General features: G+C 33.8%; 1 long non-coding RNA gene across 1 annotated transcript in view; it reads right to left on the bottom strand.

The window, feature by feature from the left end:
• The window catches only part of LOC109270496 (uncharacterized), a 58,042-nt gene extending 57,368 nt beyond the window's left edge, over positions 1–674 (bottom strand). Inside the window, exon 1 of the long non-coding RNA XR_002081559.2 lies at positions 590–674. This is a non-coding gene — a long non-coding RNA (uncharacterized LOC109270496). The remainder of the gene's footprint in view (positions 1–589) is intronic.
• Positions 675–16,494: the final 15,820 nt, after the last annotated feature.

The following is a 16,494-nucleotide window of genomic DNA, read 5'->3' as shown; positions in this document are numbered from 1 at the left end:
AATATCACCTCTAAAATTTCTTCTCTATAATTAGGCAACAACAGTAATGAGGATGGTTTGATACATAAAGTATTTTAATTTAAAAATAATCAGAAGATTTAAAGTTCCATTTCAAATACATGGTTTCAACAATTATATTGTATTTCTTGAACAGCAATTCAAGTCAACAATCAAATGATTGAATTTTGACATTTTTGAACTATCTCACCAGTATCATATATAGGATTAAGTTTTTACTCGGTAGGAGAAAAAAATCATAAGAGGATCCCAGGATCCTATGCTTGCAAGATTAAATAGAGAAGAGGCAAAGGGAGCTATATAGAGGACAAGTGAATCAGCACTCGCTTTCATTCCTGTTCATGGAAATACAATGGAGAAAAGGAAATTTTTACAAAAAATCTTTCACTCAAAGAAATACACAAGCTGAGATATTTCTAGCTGCGGTTTATTTCTAATGCAGTGAGTTGAAACACAAGCTTCCTCAAATCCTTTCTGCCCCTCTCACCACTCAACCACTGACAACAATGAAATGTTTTAAAGTATTTTAACTCTTTGATTAAAAAGAATAATTTTAACAAAATCTGCTTACCTACAGTCATAAAGGTAATATTTCCAAGAGACCATGGTTAAGGAAAAATTTTCAAGAGCTAATGGTGGATTTCTCTGAAACAATAAAAATAAAAATAAAAGAAGGAAATTTAATGATTACTGTATATCTGCCTTTTTCCCCCCACACAAACCTATGAAGTAGACATTATCAATAAAGAGTAAGTAATGAACTTGAAGCCTGATAGGCTATATAACTTGCCAAATATCACACAGCCAATAAGTGGAAGAACCTTGGATTCTCCAAAAGCAATGTGTTAAAGGTCAGGTCACATTTCTCTTTGTCTCCAGATATGTCATTACCTTTATGATGTCACAAAGTCTTTAATCCTTCTGGACTACAATTTATGCCTCCCTAAAATGAAGCTATTTAAGTAGAATCTTTCATTCTGCTTTGTAACTCTGTGATATCACTAGTCCGGCTAGGGCATACCTTGACAGAATAATTGGCCAATACTACAGGGTCATGGCATCATCTCTGAAGCTTGCCATAAATGACCTGAATAAAGAAAACCCAAATATAATAATGGCCCCATTATAATTCACTCAGTAGTGTTCCTTTGGCCTGAGAGAGTTAACATAGCACCCTGATGCCTAGCCTAATATCAGACAGCAGATGAGGCATCTGGGAGATGGAGATCAATGACATCCCTGCTTGCACATCAATCGTAGAATAATTAACTAAAACCGAAAACCAGGAAGTTCAAAAATTGAAATGTTCCCCATTGCACTTTTCTATCACCAATCATTGTTGTACATTATTATACAGGATGTACTTGTGATTGAGGAGAGAAGCCTTGACAATTTAATGAAGAAAAGATAAAACTCAGTAATCCTATAGAGAAAAGCTAGTCTCCTATTTATCAACAAGTGCATTAGGAATCTTCCATCATTAAAATGTACATCAATAATGGCATGAAATAAATAAGTGCTGAATAAGTTTCCTACTATAATGAAGGTTTTCGAAATTTAAATTTTTATATTCATGTAAAAAGCCTAAAAATCCTACTGATCTGTGACCTAATTGTATAGTGATATTAATAGGAATGGCTCTTTAGTTCTTAATCATGCAATAATTGAAATCTATAAAGAATTTTCCTGATTTACCTGAATAAAAACTACAACCTAATTCCCTACAGACTGCAAATAATATGCAGCATTTTTTAACTTATAAGGGCAAAGTAAAATAACACTGCTGTTGAAATTACTTGGTTCAGCAACAGCAGAAGCAAAATAGCATAACAAACTGAAAAACAATAAAAAACGTATGTATTTTAAATATAGCTTCTTTAACTAAACTTTTGGGAGAAAAACAGAATGGAAAATTTTGAATTTAACTTCAAAGATTATAAGGTAATTGTGTAACAGCTTTCCAAAACATCAGTAGACCAAGAGAGAAGCTGCAGATTTCTTTAACTTCAAATTATCTACATTGTCATCTTTAAATAAAAATAAATGTATTGTAAAATATTTTGCTTTGCTCTGCAAGTATTCAATTTCATCTATGAAGTCATAGCCATGATGATGATCCATATGCAGAACAATGTAATAAAAATATGAAGTTTGACTATAAGTATTTATAGAAAATGTTAAGATTTTTAATTTTTAAGAAAAGCTAGATTTTTGTATTAACATGAATAATACCATTTTATTTTTATAATCTAAAAATTTTCAATGTTTATTTAGTTTTGAGAGAGAGAAAGAGTACGAGTGGGTGAGAAGCAGAGAGAGAGGGAAACAGAGAATCCAAGAAGGCTCCGTACTGTCAGCACAAAAATGGATGTGGGGCTCAAAAGTGTGAACCGTGAGATCATGACCTGAGCCAAAGTTGGACATTCAACCAACTGAGCCACCCAGGCACCCATAAGTAATACCATTTTAAAAGTAATTTTTTCAGTAAATTTTGCACCAATTCTAGAAATAGAACGAATGTTCAAAAGGTTTTGGAACTTTTCTTCACAACTATAACTCAGAACCAAAGGAGAAAAATTATCTGTTTTTATTCATTTTGTTGCTAATAATTGTAATCACCATCCTGATACATTTCATTCATAAATTTGGACCAAACTGGTTGTAGAGTTTTTGAGAGATTATGTTTAATTTCAATGAAGATACAATAGACAGAGCAGCACAGTGTGGAAAAATATCTTCCACTTTCTGGCTAGGTAATATTGGGTAAGACATTTAAATTCTCAGAGACTCTATTTCTTATCTTCTAGATGAAAATAAAATAACTACTGAAATCAAAAATTGTGAGGATTATATAATGGTACAGTTAAGAGAAATGTTATGAGATCTGTAAAGATATATAAATAATTATTAATTTTAAGGAAAAAGTTATTTTTCCCATTTTATGTGTAGATAGTAGGAATACACTTTTTCACTCCAAGAATTTTCTTCTTGCTAAGACTGCTGAATGGACACAACTCCCAGTCTCTTTGTGCTTATATGTCCACTCCTCTCCAGAAATAAACTATCAGTTGAGTTTAGGAGGACTATGTAGATACGGCTGTACCAGTGCTACCTGCTTCTCAGCTGTTGCTGGCACAGAGTGAGTTCTCCCTGTTTCTCCTCTGCTCTGGCCTTTGAGGAGGGGTGTTTAGGAGGGCTAACTGTGTAGGGTAAGTCCTGCCTGGGTCCAGAACAGCTGTATCTAGCTGGAGAGTCTGTATATTTCTGGAATTTTTTGAGAAGATTGAATTGGCACACACACTATGCTCTTTCCTACAAATTAGGCATTATCAGATATAACGTGACAATTTGGCATCCATATTTATATTTTATTTAAAATTTTTTTTAAAGTTTATTTATTTTTGAGAGAGAGAGAGAGAGAGAGAGCATGAGCAGGGGAGGGATAGAAAGGGAAACACAGAATCTGAAGCAGGGTCCAGGCTCTGAGCTGTCAGCACAGAGCCCGATGTGGGGCTCAAACTTGTGAACCACAAGATCGTGACCTGAGCCAAAGTCAGACAATTCACTGACTGAGCCACCCAGGTGCCCCCATATTTACATTTAAAATGTCAATTATACCTCAATGCAAAAAATAAATAGAAAATAATTCTCTTCTTCAGTCTCAGGTGGAAGCTCTCAACATAGATATTGAGTAGAATATGCTCTAAACTTTGAAGGTAATTTGAAATAAAAATCACAAAATGTATAAAGGCAAATTGTTAAAATTTGTTGTAAGCATCTCTTAATGGCTACTGATAAGTTTAAACTTAGATGTCCTAGCGGGAATGTTACAAAATTAATTAAGATTTAAAATGATCTTTTAGGGATGCCTGGGTGGATCACTCAGTGAAGTGTCCAACATCAGCTCAGGAACAGATGCATGTGGACTGATTTACCAGCCATGCAGTCTGAATTCCTATAAACTCAATGTATTTTTTTCCCAAATTTCCAGCAATACAATTAGTCATTTAATGTCAGAGCAGCTGAAAATGTCTCACAGAGATTTGAGTTGGGAATTGAGCACTAAGTTGTTTTTTATCAATATATTGAAGCTTATTGCATTGGTTGCTTCACTAAGATCTGTTCCACAAAATTCTGAGTTTTATTACAAAATGGATATATGCAGAAACTAAAACTACAACTACAACTAGATCAAACTTAGAGACAACATATATCAAACCAAGACTAGGAATCCTTGGGATACAGATGTGTTTGTCATAGTGTTCTTCATTTCCTCACAAGAGTACACAATTTCATGGTCTCTGTGACAGCTTCTACAATCACTTGATCACTTCTATAGTATTTTCTAGGGAAAATGTTCTGGTTTCTCAGAGATACAAAAGTTTTCTCTAACTCAAATCTGAAATCAGACTTCACACTTAATTTGTTTGATATTTTCTTCTAGTTTCATCCACTCATTCCTAAGCAACCCTTCCAAAAGACAGAAAGGGCTGAGGTAAACATTTACTTTTCCTAGGTCAGCCCTGCTCTGAATGTAGCCTTTAAGTCAGAGAAAGGCTCCAGCTGCAGTACTTTCTTAGTGTGAAAAATATTTCTTTCTGAATATTTAAGTGTATGTAAATAATTATATAGCTTTCCAATTCTAACTTCTCTGTAGTTTTCACCACCTTGATGCAAATCTCAAAAACACTTCTAAAACTAAATTTAATTGCTAGATTTTATCTGCTGGAAATAAATCTCAAACTTCAGAAGCTGTGAATAATGGTTTACATATGTTATGATTGCAATTAAGTTAAAAATAAAGGTATGCATATAAAAGTATTAAAAGAAGTCAAATGTTAATAACAGTTGGTGTTTTGTGTTACGGAATATGGTTGTTGTTTCTTGGTTTATTTTGGAATTTGAATTTATTATACAATAAGCATATATTACTTTTTGAATCTTAAACATAAAGTAAAATTAAACACCCATGAATAAGTAGCATCAAATAAGGTATAGTGACTCAGAAATGATAAAAGCATGCACACCTCCAATACAACCTGATGTTAAAACATAAAATTACAGTTTTAACAACTCCCAGAAATTATTTTCCTCCTCAGTGCAGAGCTTTAAAAAATAACACTGTCATTGTGTTGGGTCAAAATACTTAATCCCTATTTCAAATAACCTACCCAGAAGAACTTGTCCGGCTTATCCTCATTCTTTAACTTCCAGGAAAATATTATCTTTCAACTATTATATGTTCTTCTGTTTTCACAGTAATTATGATTAAACTGTAAACCTGAACACAAGAACATAGCTCATGCTAAAAACTAATCATACTAATGTCTAGTCAGTATAGCTACTGAGGGAAATTCTTAATACTTTGCGTGAATTCATTAATTCAGACAGACAGCTAGACAAAGTGTTTATATTTTTGTATTATTAAAGTTATCATTACTATTAAAATGTTTTAAACATACAGACAGAAACAAATAATATTGTGACACATCCATGTTCCCATCATCCAAATTTCACAACTGTTATAATTTTGCCATAGCTGCTTTAAGTCTTTCTATTTATTTAGTTAGTTAGTTTTTATTTAAATTTTAGTTAGTTAACATATAGTGTGATATTAGTTTTAGGAATAGAATTTAGTGATTCATCACTTACATGTAACATCCAGTGCTCATCACAAATGCCCTCCTTAATGCCCACCGCCCAGCTAGCCCATCCCCCCCCACCTGCCCTCCAGCAACCCTGTTTGTTCTCTATATTTAAGAGTCTCCTATGGTTTGTTTCCCTCTCTCCTTTTTTCTTTCCCCCATGTTCATTTGTTTTCTTTCTTAAATTTCACATGGGAGTGAAATCATATGGTATTTGCCTTTTCTGACCTATTTTTTGTTTCGCATAATGAATTTTAGCTCCATCCATGTCATTGCAAATAGCAAGATTTCATTCTGTTTGATAATTGAGTAGTAATATTGCATTATATATAGATAGATATAGATATAGGTGATATAGATGATATAGAGAGATAGAAATGATAGAGATAGAGATAGAGATAGAGATAGAGTTATATCGTATCTTCTTTACCCATTCATTATTCTATGGACATTTAGGTTCTTCCCATAATTTTGCTACTGTGGATAATGCTGCTATAAACATTGTGGTGCAGGTGCTCCTTCAAATGAGCATTTTCATATCCTTTGGATAAACACCTAGTAGTACAATTGCTGTGTCACAAGGTACTTCTATTTTTAACTTTTTTGAGGAACCTCCATACTGTTTTCCAGAGTGGCTGCATCAGTTCATATTCCTACCAAAAGTGTAAGAGTGTTCCCCTTTCTCCACATCCTCGCCAACATCCGTTGTTTTCTGGTTGTTAATTTTTGCCATTCTGACAGGTGTGAGGGGGTATTTCATTGTAGTTTTGATTTGTATTTCCCTGATGATGAGTGATTTTGAACATCTTTTTATGTGTCTGTTAGCTATCAGGATGTCTTCCTTGAAAAAGTGTCTATTCATGTCTTTTGCCCATTTCTTAACTGGAATATTTGTTTTTTGGGTGTTGAGCTGTATACTCTCTTTATAGATTTTGGATACCAACCCTTTCCAAATATCTTCTCCCATTCTGTAGGCTGCCGTTTAGTTCTGTTGAATGTTTCCTTCTCTGTGCAGAATCTTTTTATCTTGATGAAGTCCCAGTAGTTCAAGTTTGCTCTTCTTTCCCTTGCCTCTGGCAACGTGTCTAATAAGAAGTTGCTACAACCAAAGTCAAAGAGGTCGCTGCCTGTGTTCCACATCAAACCCTGTGTTTGATGGTTTCCTGTCTCACGTTTAGGTCTTTCATCCATTTTGAAATATTTTTATATATGTTATAAGAAAGTGGTCCAGTTTCATTCTTCCGCATTTCACTGTCCAGTTTTCCCAACACCATTTGTTGAAGACACTGTCTTTTTCCCATTGGATATTCTTTCCTGCTTTGTCGAAGATTAGTTGACCAAATAGTTGTGGGTCCATTTCTGGGTTTTCTATTCTGTTCATTGATATATGTGTCTGTGTTTGTGCCAGTAACATACTGTCTTGATGGCTCCACCTTTGTAATATAGCTTGAAGCCTGGAATTGTGATGCCTCCAGGCTTGCTTTGCTTTTCCAAGATTGCTTAGGCTATCTGGGGTCTTCTAAGGTTCCATACAAATTTTAGGACTGTTTGTTCTAGCTCTGTGAAAAATGCAGGTGGCATTTTGATAAGAATTGCAATAAATGCATAGATTGCTTTGAGTAGTATAGACATTTTAACGATATTTGTTCTTCCAATCCATGAGCACAGAATGTTTTTCCGTTTCTTTGTGTCCTTTTCAATTTCTTTCATAAGTGTTCTACAGTTTTCAGAGTACAGATCTTTTACCTCTTTGGTTAAGTTTATTCCTTGGTATCTTATGGTTTTTGAAGCAATTGTAAATGGGATCAATTCCTTGATTTCTCTTTCTGCTTCATTATTGATGTATAGACATGCAACAGATTTCTCTATGTTGATTTTGTATCCTGCAACTTTACTGAATTTATACATCAGTGTTAGCAATTTTTCAAGTCTTCATTTTAAAGAAACAAAATGTTTCATAAGGAATTAAAGCTCCTCACTCTTCTATTTTCTCTTTATCCTCTTAATCCAAAGGTAATAACTATTTCAATCTGTGGTATTTTTTTCTTTGCATGTTGTCAAATTTCTAGCATTTTGTGTTTATAAATAATAAATAATATTGTTCTGCATTTTAATTTGCATAAATGGCATGTATCCTTTGGTAATTTATTTTATAGCACATTAGTTTTTTTAGTATTATCCCAGTTAACCTGTTGGATCTAGCTAATTTATTTCAATAACTATTTAATAATTTATTTTCCATTCCCATATTGATAAAATATTTTAGACTTTTTTCAGTTTTTTCCAAAACAAACAATATCATAAGGAATACCACAAACATCCTTACAACGTACATGTGGCAGAGTTTAACTAAGGTAGGCACATTACAAACAGAAATTCTGGGTTATACAAGATGGCCATCATCAGTTATGCTAGATAATGTCAAATAAAAATCCATAATAATTTTATTAATATGCACTCCCTCCAACCATGTATATTATTCCATATCCTCAAATAAATTTGTTGGGATTTTGGCTGGACTGGCAATAAATTCATAAATTAATTGAGGGAAAATTAACATATTTATATGATACAAATGTTCCATTATTATACACATATTTATATATGCCATTTATAGACATGATACATGTTGGGAGGACAGTCCTCCTTGGGCCTCTTGTGTCCCCACTATGCATCTTTTGGGTACGAAAAGAATGCAGGGCCCTGACTGCTCTCCAGTGACTGAAACAGGTCACTTCTCAGTGTTATTTATGTAACCGGCAACTTTGAGAACCTGAAAAACAAAAAGTGTCTTGCTTACTACTTGCGATGAAAGCAATGGATCCTTAAATTCAGTTTTCTTCTCCTATCATTCAGCCTCCTCTGTGTACAGGCATCTACCTGCCATCCCACTCTGTGTCTTGGATGATGAGGGCAAAGGGACCAAAGCAAATATGGCAATATTCATGCTGCCTCCTTAGCTGTAATAGTTTGTCTCTAACTCAAGAGTCTTGTGCCTTCTGCCACAATCTATAAAATAGTATCAAAGTAATTTGGCTGGTTTTAAGTAAGGTAAAGTAAAATCTCAGAGACAACAGCATATATTTTATTTACTGAAGACCCTTGTAATCCTCAATACAGATTTATAATTTTCTGTATAAAGGGCTTACACATCCTCTGTCGGAAGGAAGGAAAGGATGGAGGGAGAGAAGAAGGAGGGAGGGAAAGAGTGAAGAAGGGAAGGAGAGAGGGAAAGAGGGAAGAAAGGAGGGAGGAAAATGGGACAATGTACTGACCAAATAAAACACATCTTTCAATCATATTTGGGATTATGATATGCTAAATTGCCACCACTATGCCAAATGGTCTAATCTATGTGTTACACATGCCTTGTGCAAACCTATATTATTCCCCTTGGCCCATTATATTGCAGTTATTTGATTGGATTTGTTTTTCTTACTGCTATTCAAAAGTAGATATGCTGTATTGAGCTTGACATGATTTATATGCTTGGCATTTGATATGTAGTGTACATATGTTATCTTTCACATATTCATTTAAGATTATCATGTGCTCCCTTTACATTGTTAAGCCTTCAGAAGTCACCTATTACAAGATCTCCTTCATTTCTATCTCACCAGTTGGCATAATACAGAATTCAGTATGTGTATTCATAAAATAAATGCAATTGACTGACTGACAGATTATCCTAGTTGGAAGCATATTTTAAGATGTTCACAGCAGTTACTCTCACTATTTACAATGATTATAATCATAATAATCACATCCATTTGTGTAATGCTTTATATTTTCCAAAACCCTTTTTATATACATTATTTAATCTGATCTCCTAACAAGCATGAGCCTACAATAATCAACATAAATATTATCCATTTGGCAAGATAAATTGATTATATATACTTTTACACATAAGATTAAAATAAGCTAACAGTATGAAAAAGTAAAAAGGCAAAGGACACATTTTCTTGTTATTTTACCTATGGTGAACATTAATCCAAATCATTTATGTTGACTTTGATCAAGCTACATCTGTTCGTAAAAGTGCTTTGATCTGTTTTACAAAGCAAGTTGCCCCTAGGGTAGTCTTAGACTGAGCAGAAGAGGGTAAAATTATCCTTTCTTTTCATTTTGCTTAGCCAAAATGTCTCAGGGCAGAGAATATTACCATTCTCAACTTAATTTATAAATGTGTTCATAAGTGTTTTTTTTTTTCCTTCTTCTCAACCCATTTGTAATATTGCTTACTGCGCTCCAGGTCTGAAATGTTTCTATTCTCAATCATCTTAAAGTGTAAAATTGTCTCTCAATTTGAAGATCACTAAGATGGACTGTGTCTCTGAGAATAATTAATATCTGGAGACCCAATTTAGTTCTTTTTGTTCTAATGTTCAACAAAGATCCTCATTTATCAATGTATGTTTCCCATGTGCCACATTGCTATCTGGAAAGTAGGTCACAGGAAGAACAGTATTGACTTTTAAGGTCTGGTATTCAAAGATGCTGTTCCAGTGAAATTGCATGGTCCCAAAGCAGTGACATCTCAAAGGTCATTGTACGGTCAACCACAACCACCTAATGATGATGACAGAAATCCAAGAAATGTTTCAAAGTGGTAGAAAAACTGTTTTCAACTCAATAATATACTATTAAAAAATATGGAGAATATATATGTATGTATGCATACTAACTTTAAAATAGCTTGATTGGCTTAAAGATAATACTGTAATTCATATAACTATGATGTCTATTAAGATTTTATTTTTTTCATGTTTATTTACTTTTGAGAGAGAGAGAGAGAGAGAGAGAGCAGAGGAGGGGCAGAGAGAGAGGGAGACAGAGGACCTGAAGCATGCTCTGTGCTGTCAGTGTAGAGAGCCAGATGCAGAGCTCGAATTCACAAACCACAAGACCATGACCTAAGCTAGAGTTTGACGCTTAACCAACTGAGCCACCCAAGCACCCCTGATGTCTATTAAGATTTTAGTTTAGAGATTATGTTTTTAGTAATATAGGTAAGGTCATTGAACTACACAGCCAGATCAGCTAATGATAATCTGTCTAAATGTGAAGGCATGGCATAGCAACTTTAAATTACAGGGAAAGAAATACTAGTGAAACACATGAAAGGAACAATGTAAAGAAGCCAAGAAGGAAGGAAGGAAGGAAGGAAGGAAGGAAGGAAGGAAGGAAGGAAGGAAGGAAGGAAGGGGAGAAAGGAAAAGTGGGAGGGAAGGAGGGAAGTGAAAGCCTAATTCATACATACTTTATCAAAATATCAAACAAATGTGTCCTCTAAAGTGGATTTGCTTTGGAATAACCTAAAATTTTATAACATCACAGTAGCTTCCATTTTATAGTTTAAGTAAATGTGTTAATATGATTTAGGGAAATATAAGAAAAATTGATATATAAAATATGGAATCCAATTTGAGACATACTTGCTAAAATTAGCTAAATCAAGATTAAACTAAAAGGTGTCTAAATAATTTATTTAGATGTCTTCATAATAAGTTAAAAAATAAATAAGTCAACATTCTGCTTCCTATAATTTAACTTTTAGTACTACAAGTAATATATGGATAAACATACATACCTTCTGAGATTAAGAATATAATAGGCACTGTGTTTATTGGGTGAAAATGTCACTGCATAACTGTGTTGACTTCTGGGTTCAACTTTTATAATAAGTAAGAGCCATGTTAAAAAAGTAAGAACCAACACAGAAATAACCCCATTAAGACATCACAACCTGTTTATATGTACTTAATGAAAAAGATCTATACAATTTTGTAAAAGATTTACAGTTTAAGACTAACATGTGCTTTTAGTTTTTGTTAATATGAGGTAGAAAATGTTAAGTGTTTTATATGATAAAATAAAATGATAATATGATTGTAATAGAATGAGCATTTCATGATATGATTTGATAAAATAGATTTAAAATATCTGATTATAACACATTCACTGAATCTGGTGGAATCATACAAAATGACGACCTGTGAGTTTTCTCAAACATAACTTGGAATATTTGATGGTCCTTGAAAAATACTCCGATTTTATTTAAAATAATCAATATCATAAGCTCTACTGTTTCTTCTCTTAGAAGATTCTGGCAAATAGCCAGCCCTATGACCAAAGGACTAAAATAACTGATAATAATCTTTTATAATTAAAGACAATGAAAATCACTTTCAAATTCATAATTTTTAAGACCATTGTTGTCTTTGATCTTACCAGATTTTTGCAAGAGTAAGATATATATGGACCATAGACATCATGAAGTCCTTAAATGAAAACTGCCATCAATTTTACCATTCACACAGTGTTAAACATTCAATTTGGAATATCTCTACAAATCTCCCCATTTCTAATATTGCTAATACTTCTGATAGTTCTAATATCTCCCCTTTTCTAAGCAATGCATTATGTAAAAGATATTGAATTTTTAAAACACTAATATAGATTTTTGGACCTTTGATTTGTCATTAAAGGTTTTCTCCAAAATACATTGTTTTAATTGCCGTATGGTTAGGAGCTCTCATTTTTGCTCCAGAACAGGCTATAAAGGACAAAATGTGGGATGAGAAATCCTCTCCTTTTTGTGAAATGGGAGTACTGCTATGAACTCACTAGGGAAAAGAATACATGAAGGTTGAGGATGCAGAAACCATGCCCCTGGGAAGATTTCTGTGTAGCTCCAGGGGTTCACGCATCCCATTTTAAAGACCATTTACTTTAAAATACTCTGAGGGTACTGAGAATAAAAATACAGAGAATACAAAGAATACTGAGTATTCTCAGAGGACTGAGAGTTTTTCTTTGATTGAGGAAGGAAATAGCTGAATGAAATTATTGCACACTCAAAAGTAAATAAAGCAATTACATAAGCCTGTGTTTGGAAATCTCAGTGTCTATCAAAAAAGTTTGCTGGAATGCAAATGGCAACTGGATTGGTTTCAAAAATATATTTCACAGAACAGCTCTCAAGCAGAAGCAATGTGGGGATGATGCGAATATCGGGAAAGAGAAGTTTTGTTTTATTTTTCTTAAAAGAAAGTTTATAATCTTACAGGACAAGCCCCAAGTGAGGTAAGAAATATCAGAGATATGCCTGAGTCTACTGCCACTAACGTGTGATAAGAAAAGGGGGGAGTTATTTTAGGTGTTATTATGTATGAAAAAAATGCATGGGGATCAATATTATAAAACAGAAAAAGAAAGGCAGGCCTCAGTGAGGAGACTCAAGTGAGAGTATAGCCCAGGGTACACATACACAGAACCAACAGGAAAATGGACATGAAGAGATTTTCAGTATGTTAGGTAGAAAGGAGATTATGTCAAGTGATCCTGATAACTATGGTTGCCAAACTACAACTGTTTCAATTTTGTGGAAAGTCAGAAATGTCTCCGCATCTATATGCAGAGAGCAGGTACCATATACAAAGGTGAGCTTTCCCCCAAGGAAACTTTAAATAAGATGAATGTTGTGTCCAATTGTCTCAATTGGAGAGAGAATTAGAATAAAGGACATAGTTTTGGTCTTGGAGTTAATTATATTAATGTCATTTTATGACCTAATTTAAAACTTTCTTGTGATGAGAGGTAAACTGAACACTAGTGTCCCCCACCAGAAAATACAGAACGAAACAAACAAACAAAAGGAACAGCACTGGGTATGGTGGGGAAGCCCACCAAACTGCTGGTCTCTACCCCTGTTCAGACCAGCCATGTTCCCAACTGACTACAAATCTAATTGTTAAGTGTAGTGAGAGACAGGAAACTACTACTACTAGTACAAGTACTATTATAGCACTAATAATTATTTATAATTGGCTTAGACTAGTGGTTTCAAATTGTATTCCCTGAACCAGCAGTATCAGCACCATTTAGGAACTAGTTAAAAATGCAAATTCTTGGGTCCCATCTCAGAACAACTGAATTAGAAAAATTTGAGGGTGGGAGCCAGCAATTTGTATTTTAACAGGTTCCCCGGGTGAATGAATATATGGCATGTTAAAGTTTGAAAAATTTGGATTTAGCTGAATCATGATCCCTAACCGAAAATGCATAGTCATCAAATAAATACTTGAATTAGGTATTTATTAGAGCCAGGTACTATAAAACTAGAACTAATTTTCTAATTGGAAAAAAGAAATGGAGGGAGCAGATATTGGACAGGAAACCAACGATGATTCGGTCATATTCACCCTTTCCTTTGTATCTTTAAAAAATATGCTCCCATCCCCACTTTTAAAATAATATTATCTAAATGGGAGCATGCACTGAGAAATCCAGAAAAGTTGTAAATGGTGGTCACAGAACACATACATTAAAGTGGAAAATTGATACAGCATTGTTGTTAGTTATATCGTATTTGCTTTAAAAAAAAAAACTTGTATTGAAAATAATCATACAAAGACATGGCTCTTTCTCTTGTGATGATTATGTTAAGCTAAAATATGCTAGAGACATTTCAAACAGAAGTGAGTTGATAAATTATCTGATGCTACCAGTAATTATTGAGCACCTGTTATATGCCTGACTCTATGGTATATACTATTTATGTTGCACGTATTGTTAAACCAGTTCAAAAGATCTGTTCAATGTACATGAGTAGGAGAGCAGTTTTATGGTGAGGGAATCTCTTAGGTCCAAAATTATTTGATTCTTTGGGCCCAAGGCTTCTTCTTTGAAGAGAGTTATTGCCTCATCATTGATTTATTATGAAACAAAACAACATTGATAATCTTAGTATGGAATGTTTTAATGTTGAGCACATGTACAGATAACGAATAATATTTTACTAATCTATAATCCCTTCTGTGGTTTCTGTCACCTTTTATGAACTACCAGGAGGGAGTCACTTGTGATAATGTTTCCAGGGTGAGAAACATTTTTAGAAGTTCAGATTTGCACTTCATTGACAATTTCCCTACAGAGATAGGAGGATCACAGTTATTTTCTTTAAAGAGATGTAAGTTAAAGGAAAAAGGCCAATTTTAAAGCTTTCAGGACATCAAACAGAATAATCAAATACTTTATGAAATATATATCTTGATATGTCAGCCAATATGTGTTTTCAACAGAAGAAAAAAGTTGTAAAAATCCTCAAACAACAATGATTTTCATGCATGCAAATTTAAATGTTAACTTTGGGCTTATTTTAATTCTACTGAAATATTTAAACTAGTTTTATCATATTTCTTCTTATTTCCCAAGCTCTTTGACAAATAGTCTTAGCACAAAAAGTGAGACATTTGCAAGTTGATGAATCATTATCAATTCATGAGGTATGAATATGCAGTGAAATTTACAACTAAAGGATATTAATAACTTGCAGTTTTGCAATTATTTGTTATATTTCTTGTACCCAGCAGGTAATAGTGCTTTGAACATTTTGGATTTGACATATATTAATATTAGAATTTACCAGAATTAAACTCAAAATTTCTGGATTAAAAGTTGGGTTAAAAATGTCATATTTACTTACATGTTTCTCCCTCATGTAGTCTTATTCCCATGCTCGATTTTAAGAATTCGATGTTTTGATTCAATTTTTGTGTTTCTGTTAAATTATCTAATTATCTAATATTTTAAAAGTATAAGTCTTTCTAAAGTTTTAGCTAGCACACTTGAATAGCATACAATTATTCTATTTGCAAAAATGTAAGAAATCAGACTTGCAGAGGTATTAAATGGACTCTCTCTAGCCAAACCTCAGAGGCTACACTTGAGTGAAAATTTTGCTCCTGATTGTAGATGCTACATACATCAAAGTTACTCACTGTATATAGCAACTCCACTAAATGGGAGAGAATGTGTTATTTTATATCTTGCCAAAAAAAAGAAATGAAATCTGCAATTAAAGTTGTAAATTGACATTGATTATAAGACTTCCTAATTTTAGAGACATTAAAATGTGTAAATAAGTTGGCTCTAAACTGATGAAATAAACTACATCATATATGCTTCCCTTCCTCTTGGCATTTTTATCAGAAGTAAGAAAGGCTCATGCAATTAAGAGTGCACTACTACTAGAAAGTATATTATGTTGCGTGCAGCACGTGGGTAGCTCAGTTAGTTAAGCGTCAGACTCGATTTCAGCTCAGGTCATGATGTCACGGTTCATCAGTTTGAGCCCCAAATAACTCTGCACCATCAGTGCAGAGCCTGCTTGGGATTCTCTCTCTCCTTCTCTCCCTGCCCCTCCCCAGCTCGTGCACACACTCTCTCTCTCTGGGTCTCTCTCAAAATAAATAAAAAAACAATACAAGAAAGAAAGCATATTATGTGTTTGGAAAATATTTTATTAGAACAATATCAAACTATACATTTCAGATTGTGAATTTATTTTTTTTTATTTTTTTTAACTTTTTTTTATTTATTTTTGAGACAGAGAGAGACAGAGCATGAATGGGGGAGGGGCAGAGAGAGAGGGAGACACAAAATCGGAAGCAGGCTCCAGGCTCCGAGCCACCAGCCCAGAGCCTGACGCAGGGCTCGAACTGACAGACCGTGAGATCGTGACCTGAGCCAAAGTCGGACGCCCAACCGACTGAGCCACCCAGGCGCCCCCAGATTGTGAATTTAATTCATTACTTTATATCGTTAAAACCAATACTAACTATAAAAATGCTTTGTCAAAGAGAGTTATTTTAAGGTTCAGACCTGAAAACACCACAATAGCTCATCAACAACTTAGAATCTGGGACTAAATCAGAGGTCTAAATAAGGAAGGTCTTGATTAATGCTTATCAATGGCTCTCTATTGCCTACAGGAGGAAGTGCAAACCCTCAGCATGACCTACATGCAGGTTAGAGCCAAGTACAT

The sequence above is a fragment of the Panthera pardus genome, unplaced genomic scaffold, assembly GCF_024362965.1.
Source record: "Panthera pardus isolate Hobbes unplaced genomic scaffold, ASM2436296v1 HiC_scaffold_10, whole genome shotgun sequence".
NCBI classification, from domain to species: Eukaryota; Metazoa; Chordata; class Mammalia; order Carnivora; family Felidae; genus Panthera; species Panthera pardus.
Note: the sequence above shows the minus strand (reverse complement) of the source record. Positions and strands in the feature narration are given on the sequence as shown.